Source organism: Mustela putorius, unplaced genomic scaffold (genome assembly GCF_011764305.1).
Source record: "Mustela putorius furo isolate JIRA1106 unplaced genomic scaffold, ASM1176430v1.1 tig00003834_pilon_pilon_pilon, whole genome shotgun sequence".
In the NCBI taxonomy this organism is placed as follows: Eukaryota; Metazoa; Chordata; class Mammalia; order Carnivora; family Mustelidae; genus Mustela; species Mustela putorius.
Genome location: NW_025421987.1, coordinates 109,613,094 through 109,623,767, shown reverse-complemented (window position 1 = coordinate 109,623,767; position 10,674 = coordinate 109,613,094).

Below are 10,674 nucleotides of genomic sequence, written 5' to 3'. Positions count from 1 at the left end.
ACTACTTCACTGAATCTAAGGAAAACGTGCTTTGTCCCCTGTTACTCATAGCCTGATTGCTGGCTGGGCCTGGAGATGGCATCATGTTTGATTCTGTCATGGTGGTAAGCTGCTAATCGACAATGACCAGGTCCAGTTCTCAAAGAAATCAGCCCGGACTCCTTTAGGGCATTCAAGCACTATGTTCAAGAATCTTACACTTTCTGATGCCGTCCTTCAGATACTGCCCCCTCTCGGACTTCACTTTGCCTCTCTGGGGGTTCAGTTCCTTGTTGGAACAAAGATAACCTTCACAATCTCTTTTTAGTACTACAATTAAAATTCAAAAAGCTGATTTAACAAGTGTTCCCCTTTTTAAGTAAAACATTAAGAGTAGATTCGCTTCTGAATTTCTTTTTTTTTTTTTTAAGATTTTATTTATTTATTTGTCAGAGAGAGAGATCACAAGTAGGCAGAGAGACAGGCAGAGAGAGGGAACCAGGATCCCTGCTGAGGAGAGAGCCCGAGGTGGGGCCCGATCCCAGGACCCTGAGATCATGACCTGAGCTGAAAGCAGAAGCTTTAACCAACCTACTGAGCCACCCAGGCACCCCTCACTTCTGAATTTCTAAAACCACATCTAACAAAAGAGAATCATCACAGATTATCTTTTCTACATGTTTCTGCCTTTAGGCTCTTTAGTTAGTTCTTATAATGTTAGTGATGTATCTTGTATGGTTGGCTTATTGCAGACTAACTAATTATTCATTGTTGGCTAATTTACATTTTATATTCATTTATGCTGTCTCTTAGTTCACAAACATGCCTTGTATTTGAAATTAAAAATCTTTTTGAGGTGGGTTTAGACTTTCCATTATATTACCCTTGGCTTTTTTCTATTTTTCTATAAGTTGTGAGAATTTAGCATGTTCTAAAATCAAGAGAGATGTGATGAAGGTAATCTGAGCATTGGATGGACGAATAGGTAAAATGAAGCTTTGAACTTTGAGATTCCATTGCTAGCTGAACAGAAAACTTAAAAGGCCATATTGTAAAATCCACAGATGCTCGTTCAGTAAGATGATGATGAATTCTGTTTCAGTGTCCTTCAGTAATGCCAAGTTACAATTTTCAACTTTTGATATAATGCTTTTGAAAACACAATTTTTATTTATAAATTCTTAAGTCAGCCCAGAGATTTTAGGGATCCAAGAGATGACCATACTGGAAAGTCCAAAAAGAAAAAAGAAGAAGAAGCCAGAGAAGGAGTAAGAGTATGAGTAGGAGAAGAGAAGAGGAGGGGAAGGAGGAAAAAGAGGAGGAGTATGGCTATGTAGTGATGTGAATTTGAAGTTTCTCAGCATCCTTCCTGCCTCTGCTGTATTCAGAATGGTTCTGAAACTTAATGTAATTAAACCCATCTATGTTACTTTAAAATTCTTTGGTGACTGAACAGAAGTGTTATCTATAGACAGTGCAGCATCACATGCCTGGGGACCAAATGCTTTAAACCAAAGGAAGGTCCTTTTTTCTGGTCTTTCTCCTGATGCTAGTGTGGTTCTGATGGCTAGAGTGCGGTTCTAGACCAGTGAGTGTTCTTGTCACCTGGAACCATGGCCAGGGTGTCTCCTCTGAGCCCAGAAGATACAGAATCTTGAGAAATTCCTAGAGACTGAGTTCATTTGGGATTTCTATTATTCTTGGAAGGGGTCCCAGAAGAATGAGAAAGAGCTAACATACCACTCTTGCCAAGTGGCAAGCACTGTTCTAAATGGTTTACATATGTTAAGTCCCTACTCACCTATCATGTAGGTACTCATCCTCATTTGCAGGTGTGGAAATTGAGGCAGAGAGAAAACCAGCAGCTCACCCCAGATCACAGAGCTTAACTTTGTTAAGTCAGTAGGAGTTTTAGGAGTTGAGTCCAGGCAACATGACCCCAGAGTCCAACGGTCTAACTGCTCTGTTGTACTGCCTGTTTCCCAAGAGGAAAAGGCTGTACAGCATGATATTGGAATACTGAACTTGGAATTCAGAGGTTGCCCCAGACAAACAAGGACTGGGGATGCTCGTGTTCAGTCTGCATCTTCAGAGATTTGATCAGCCTGGATCAAAATCAGTTGGGCTCAGGAGGAAGCGATGAGGCCCCACTGCTTGAGATACTTACCCATTGATCGTGTACAACTTTCTTGTCAGGAAAGAAACAGGAGGCTCTGTGATGTTCTAGATCAGTGCTTTTCAAACCTAAAGGTACTTAAAAATTACCGGGGATCTTGATAAAATGCAGACACTGATTTCATGGGTTTGAGATGGGACCTGAGAGTCTGCATTTCTAACAAGCTCAAGGTCACATAGCTGCTGGTGAGCAGACCAAGTCTGAGTAGCAGAAAGAATGCTGAGACTTGGGATCCAACCTCAGCTCTAAATTGAACTAGCAGTGTGACCCTAAGTCACTTCCCTCTCTGTTTCTTCCTCTGTGAGGTGGTAGAGGAGCAGGGTTTGTTCTGCTGAGGCTCCTTCCAGGCTTTTAAAGTGAAATTCTTTGTAGGAGACAGAATGATGGTCCCAAGTTATCCACATCTGAATCCCTGGAACCTGCAAATGTGTTCTGTTACATGGCAAATAAGATGTTGTAGATGTGATTAGGGTTAAGGGCCTCAAGATGTAGAAATAATCCTGGGTTATCTAGGTGGGTCCTAAATTTAATCACATGAGTCAATTTCAATTTTGGGAGCCTTCCCGGCTGCAAGAATAAAATAATGTAAGAGATGTAATTTGGAAAGACTACAGCCTGCTTCTGCTGGTTTGGAAGGTGGAGAAAGGAGTCCACAAGGCAAGGAATGTGAGTGGCCTCTAGAAGATAGAAAAGGCAAGGAGTGGGTGTTCCCATCCACAAATGAATGCAGTCTTGCCAACACCTTCAAGTTAGCTCAGTAACTTCTTGTGTTGGACTTCTGACTTCTAAAACCGTAAGATGATAAATTTGTGTTATTTTATGCCACTATGCTTGTGGTAATTTTTTATGGCAGCAATAGAAAACAAATGTAAACTTTTAAGCCCAAAGTCCTAAATGCTGGTAATTCATGGAATAAACAGACCTTGATTTTGGACCACTTTGAGATGTGACAAAAAGATAAAAATCCCTGTTGTATTTTCAAGCTTACTTTTGAGTCTGAGAAAGAGAATTCTTGGTAAAAAAGCCCTGTATCCATTGCCAATTACATTATTTTGTACATATATATGTTAGAAATACTTATTGAATTTCAACTATGAAATGTATAGTGCTTGGCTCATAGTAGGTGCTCAGCAAATATTGGTTGAATGGTCAAATTCAATTTGAATCACCCTGCGCTTAATGCAGCGAGTAATAAAATAATAATGATAATACGTGCTGTTTAGGGAGCATTTTACATGCCAAACACTGGGCTCGGAACAGATACCATCAAGATTGATCCTGACAAATACGATAGATGCGGTTACCATTTTACATAGGTGATTGCATATGAGACTACTCCGAGAATAGGTAACTTGCCCAATTAGTTAGTACGTAGTCCAGCTGGAATTAAAAACTTAGTTCTTTTTGACTCCAAAATCTCTGGTCACTCTACTCTTTAGCTTCTAATTCAAACAAGCAAGACAGAATAAGCTCAGTCCTTGAGGAGATGACAGTGCAGCAGACAAGGCAGAGGAGGGCAGGAGCCAAAATGGTAAGTGCCTGATGGGACCTGAAGTGCCTGATGGGACCCTATGGACCATATACTATAAAGGTATATGGACAGAGTTCCCCAGGTAGGATACTCATAAGGGAGCTAATGTCTGAATTACTCCTTGAGGGGAGAATAAGAGCGCTCAGGGACAGAGTAGGGAAAGGACCTTCCAAGTAAAGGGGGGACATGGTTCCAGCTACTATGGCTGAGTAAAAGACCAGCTCAAAGTTTTTGGCATAGAACAACCACCAGTTTTTTATTAGTGTGGCTTCTGTTGGTAGGAATTCAGAAAGGGCACAGAGGGAATGGCTTGTTTCTGCTTCCCAGTGTTTGGGAGCTTAGCTGGGATGACTCAAAGACTGGAGGTGATGTCAGTTGAGGGACTGAAATTATTTGAAGGCTCATTCATTCCATGTCTGGTGCTCGACGCTGCTCTCAGTCAGGACCTCAAATAGATGGTTCTCCGGAACATCTCTATATGGTCTTTCCATGGGACTGCTTGGGCTTCCTCACAGCATGGTGGCTGGGTTCCAAGAGCAAGCATCTTGAGACAGGCAGATGTAAGTTGTGCCACCGTTTATGACCTATCTTCATAAAGGATGTGGTATGACTTCACTTCAGATACAAGTTGGCTCAGACTCAGGGGGAGAGTACATACACCCACCCCTCAGTGTGAGCACTGCACAATTGCCTTGTAAGAAGAGCAGGTGGGATGGGAGACACTGTGACAGCCTTTAGACAGCTGGTCACTGCCACAAACACTGTGTGTATTTCCGCATACAAGAAAGGGAGGCATCTAGGTAGTTGCAGGAATTGACCACGGCTGACGCATTTACTATGATCGATCTACCCTGTAAAAAAGTTCCATAGTATGTCTGGCTCGGGTACAGGAGAGAAAATAAGACTTATTCCAGATTTTCCTCTGTTCCCTAGAACGGCTTTCAGGTAAGTGCCTAGTATATCCTCTGAGAGACAAAGGCCAGGATTGTAGGACAGTAAGTGCCCAAGAGGACTTGAGTACTACGCACGTGAAGAACACACTTTGGAGCAGGAGGGGAGACTGACCATGGAACAGGGTGGGCCACGGACCCTGAGGGCCCTTGTAGCTGTGCCTGTGCCCCCTGGTGGCAAGGACTGGACAGCGAGGTGCCTCCAAGAGGAGGAGCGGCAAACTGCGAGGGGAAGGGAGGGCAAGGCCAGACTTGGCTCCAGAGTCGGGAAGGGACAGTGATTCCTCTATCCATGGTATTTAGACTCCAACCAGGCCTGGCAGGGTCGTCATGGCAACTCGGCTGTCTGCGCGGCTGAGCTGAGACAGGATTCCCTTAGTAACCGAGGAGCCCGGGAGATGATGCTTAAAATAATCTTTTATGCCCAGGCAGAAATGCCTTTGCAGTTTTATTAGCCACGAAGCATCACGGGGCATGGCTTTCACTCCCACTTTATTTCAAAATGGAACAAAATGGCTTTTTAAAGCAGGAATTTCCAACGCAGGGCCAAATGCTGTCTTCACTCCAGGGAGCACACATCTCGCTGCAAGCAATGAGCCTCACCGCTGAGTTTCTGAGAGAAGCTGCTGGTCACTATTATATAAATTACTTTCAAATAGACCAGGCGATCTCTGGCTGAAATCACCGGGCTCGATCTAATCTCTTTTCTATTTCCTATTGAAGTCTCACCCAGTTTCTCAGGAGGGCAAATAGTTATGCTTGGCGAGACTTGAACGCGGGGGCCACTTAGGCTGACAGCGCTTACCTCTGTCACCCTTCCAGCTCATATCACCTGTTCGATTTTCCCTCATCTGCAAGGTCTGCTTTCCGCCTGCCTCCTCCATGACGATCGCCTTGTAATGGCAGCCCCGGCTGTGAATTCCTCTCCTCTCGTAGCACTGACCCTAGGCCCACGTGTTCTTACATGGTCCTATTCTCCTTATTATAAGGAGTGAGAAGCCTCAAGTTTAGAACCGCAGTCTTTGCGACAAGACGGCAAACTCTTTAAAGGCAGGGTAATACCTAGTTCTTCAGCTCTCCCAGAAAGCCTGCATTTATAATAAGAGCTCCAGAAACAGTTGGAAATTTTAGTGGGGAACGTTGCAAAACTATGTGACTATACCAAAGGCCACTGAAGTGTACACTTTGAAAGGGAGAATTCTCTGGGATATGCATTATACCTCATTAACCAGAAAACGGAAACTCTGGAAATCTGATGTGAAATCCTGGAAGTGGCCAGAATTCCCACACCAACCAGGGTACAGGCAACACCAGAGCCATTATTTTGTACATCGTGGGGTGTATAGCTGGGGTGAAAGGGCTTGAACTTGAGTCACCAAATGTCTAACAGAAGGAAAAAGGCCCTGTCCTTCCTATGGACATGTTCCTTCCTCCTCCTCCTCCTCTACCGGCAAGAGGAGAAGCAGAGGACTTGATACATCCACATAATGGCTAGCGGGAAGCAGTCTTTTTTTTAGAAGTGGGGAGGTCTGGGTTCAGATCTTATCACTGCTGTTATTTCCATGCACCCATGTGAATCCCTTAGTTTCTCTGAGGTTCTTCATTGGTTAAATATGATTTAAAAAAAAAAAGTGCCCCTTCCCCAGGCAACAGTGTAGATTAAACAAAATGATGCACGCATCATTAACACAGTACTTGGCACATAATACCAACAAAACAAGTGCTGAGTACTTTTATTGTTAAAAATATTTATATTCACTTTCTGCTAGATATTACAATGATCACAAAAAATCTCAACTCATCTTTTTTTGGACTTTCCTATTAGTATTTTCTCCATGAACCATTTCATCTTGACACAATCATGCCAGATTCCTAACAAGATGTTAGGGGATCTCTGCATCATTCTTTAGCCTCAGTTTCCTTTATCTCCATGTCTGCGGATTGCCTCTTAAGACTACAGAGATGTAACATGTACAAGAATTTTGTTACATTATGTAAAGACACCGTAGTCATCCTCGGGAACCAGGGCTCCTTTCTGGACAAGGTGTTCATGCCAAGCCCACTCCTCTCTCTTCCTTCCATCTCCTTCCATCCTTTCCTATCTCCTTGGAATTCACAATCCCCAGTCCGGGAGCACTACGGAGAATGCCGGATAAGGGTCTGCAAACTTTGCCTTAAAGGAAAACACGCTTCTTGAAGGGAGTTGATCATGATGGGGATAGTCATTTGTTTGAGAGAGTATGTATTCTCCGGAAACAAAACTACTGTTGTACCGTAACAGTAGTAATACTAGAAATGAAAATGCTTATAACAAACTTAATTGTAAGGCCGTTTATTAGTGTCTGGTGTGACCTAAATGTTTTGCAAATATTATTTCACTTAATTCCCAGCGTACTCTGAGGAAAGCACTGTGGCCAGAGAGGTTAGGTAAATTGTCCAAGACCACATATCCAGTAAACATCCCTAATAAAGCCACGGACCTGTTTCAGTCTGGTTTAGAATCTGGGTCTCCCAATTCCCATTCCATTTTTCCAGTCTACATGATGCCAGGCCTTTGGTTTGCTGTTTTGGATGAGTGAAAGAAGTTTTTTTGTCAAATGTCTCCTTGCTTAAGCTGTGGCCAGCAGGAGAGGGGAAAAATGATCTTTAAAGCAAAATATCAACAGATTGGAAGTGTCTAATGCAAAATGTCATTTTGAGTGTGCAAGTCCTTCTGCAAAAGGGAGTTTGGGACTTGGTCAGGCAACCAAATAGAATATATTAGAAATGGATTCCTGGGGGAGTTGATTTTGTCACCTAAACTTGGTGTAAAAGGGGCACTCCTGGGCAGTGGGGAGGCTTCAAACAGAATAGTTTCTGGTCATGACAGATGCTCTCTTGGAATCAAAAGCAGAATGGCTTTTCTCAAGGAGAAAAAAGTCAAGGACAAGGAGCCATTCTCTCTCAGTGTTCCCTTAGTTTCCCTCGCCTCAAACTTCCAGCAAATTTAGAGAACACCTTCATCACCATTTCCCTCCCGCTTCTAAGAATGTGAGAGAGGTTGGATCGTAATCTCTCCATTGTTCCATGCGTATAAATCTGAGTACTCTTACTCCTCGTCCTGAAATGGAAGTATAGTGGCTCATCATCTAATGAGTGTCAAGGGCAATTGTAAGAAGTGGCTAGATATAGAATAGCAGGAAGGGACCCAGTGGGCCTCCCAGAAGTGGAGGAGAGGCGGATGCTAAAACTGCCTGTCCTTTTGTCCCTTCCCTGCAGTGGCAACTCAAATAATTTTATCAATCCAGGAACAAATGATCTGAATCTCCTGTTTCTTCTCCATCTCATGTAAGAAGAGAAGTAGAGGCTGGTTGAATATTCATTTCATTCAACAAATATCCAAGGACTTTCTTTGTTCCAAATCCTGTATTCCATCTGCTATCTGTGTGCTAAATCCTATAGGGAAATCAAAGATGAACCTCTTCTCCAAGGCCTTAAGTCAGAATACTTACAATAAAATATTAATTGATAAGTAATATCATATTAATCTAGATACCTCTCTTCCCTACAAGAGTTCCGTGACCAGAAAGGCATCAAAGAACTGAGAACTGAGTTGAAAGAACTGAGCTGTCTTTGTGGCTGGTAGGAATAGAAAACAACACCTGGGCAGCACTGCCTCCCCTGTCTGCTGCCCTGCCATCTTCCCTGTCTGCCCAAAGTCAAGCTACATTAGAAATCTTTGGTTGCAAGCAACAGAAATCCCACCTCAAATGGACTAAATGAAAAGGAAATTTATGGGCTTTGGTGGCTGAAAATTACGGCGACAAGGCGAGATTCAGGGGCTGACAGACGTCACCAAGTGGGGATCATACTTTTTGCTGTTTTACCTCTTAAAATTTCCTCTGTTTTGTCCTCATTCCCACTCGGTGGGAGGATGCCTTCCTGCCCATGAAGCTTCCTATCTTCGAAGCGCAGCCACATCAAAGGAAAGTTACCCTATGCCGAGAATTCCAGCAAGTCCTGAGTTTGGATTTTTTTGCTGGGCTTGGGTTTCATGTTTATCCCTGAGCAGGTCACTATGATGAGGACTATTCAATGCTGCAGGGTTTTGCTTTTTTTTTAGGCTACCTTTATTATTATCATGATTATTAGTATTATCATGCCTTTGTCTTCTAGGCTACCCAGCTTTCCTGGTATGCTATAAATAATGACTTGGAGCCCACTTTCTTGCACCATTGAACCCAACATTGTAAAGATATTATCTCCTTAAGTCCTCACAAGAACTCTAAAAGGTAGAGGGTATTGCTTCCATTTACAAGGGAGGAATCTGAGCCTCAGAGAAGGTAACTCAATTTAATATTCCCTGGGAAACCTATTTCTGCTTGACACCAAAGCTCTCGCTCATAACCAGCATGATTCTCCTTCATTAGAAGGGTCAGGCCAGTTTGTTAATTACCCTTGCTAGAATGGATCAACGTGCATCCTAGGATGAACTGAGACCTACAGAATGGCAGCTCAGCTAAGCATGTTCTGATCCTGTGGATATTAAATAAGGAGACATAGAATGTGGTGGTAATTTCGGGGCCGTGGTTATATTTAATGATATTTTTAGCCACTTTCAATCCATTCGATTTCTATTAAACTCTAAATGAATTAGTTTCAATTATGAAATTATTTTCTCAGCCTAATCCAGTCTCTCTGGGTATACGTATTTTTAATATCCCACACTCCGGTCCACCTGGGTTTGACATTTGGTGCTGATTGCTTTCCTTGATGCAAGGATTTCAATCCCAGTGGATCCCGGCTTGTTGCCAAGGATTTACCGTTGGATTGTTAATGAATGCAGGAGGTACTTCCTTCAGTACGTGAGGGAGAAGAAAAGATCTTCCTTTTGAAAAACCCCATACCTTTTAATCATCTACAAAAGAACTTCCTTTCTTAGAAATCTCATCCTGGCCTTCAGGTTGGGAGCAACACAGGGGAAATTGTGTCTGTGCATTTTGGAGCGAGCCTGCCAACCTTGGATTCTGCTTTCAATTTTACAAAAGTGAAAATTAATGAATATATGTACACTTATGCATAAAGGGAAAGGGCACTCCATAGAGATGAGAAATCAGTTTAGGGCTGAAGCTATTTTTTTTCTTTCCGAAATTCTTGGGTAAGACTAGAGATATTATTCATCAGGCCAGAACTTGAAGCTGTATTTACTTTCTGGGGAAAAGTATTTTTGTGTTCTGTCAACAAGGCTGCAGTTTTTGGATCTTCTTATGCTCCCAGGAATCAAAAACACAGACAGGAGTAGAATGGCGGCCTGGTGCTCCTTTGTGAATCCACACTGGGCTTTTAAAATAGAAACCGCTGTAAGTTTAATCAAATAGGAAAGGCACACAAAACCTCAGTGTTCTTGGGTAAACTTCAGAGTTAGATTACTCACCCTGAAGACCCAAAAAGGTCAGGGTCCCAAGCAGAGTTACAAATCCCAACATTTCTTTGTGGGGCTCTGAGTAACTGCAAATGGCAGAAGAACCTTTAATGCCACAGTATGACGAAGGCTTAGATGTATTCTGACACCAAAGAAGAAAGGAGAATAGGATTGTGGGGATAAATGCGTGGTATTGTTGGTGAATATGAAATTTCTGTAAATATTTAATGAAGTATTTCTTGTCCTCCAATGACTTTTTATTTATTTATTTATTTATTTTTAAAGATTTTATTTATTTATGGGGGGGGGGGAGCAAGCACAGGCAGACAGAATGGCAGGCAGAGGCAGAGGGAGAAGCAGGCTCCCTGCTGAGCAAGGAGCCCGATGTGGGACTCCATCCCAGGACGCCGGGATCATGACCTGAGCTAAAGGCAGCCGCTTAACCAACTGAGCCATCCAGGCGTCCCCTCCAATGACTTTTTTTAAAAAAATTAATTAATTAATTAATTTATTTATTTTTAAAGATTTTATTTATTTATTTGACAGAGAGAAATCACAAGTAGATGGAGAGGCAGGCAGAGAGAGAGAGGAGGAAGCAGGCTCCCTGCTGAGCAGAGAGCCCCATGCGGGACTCGAT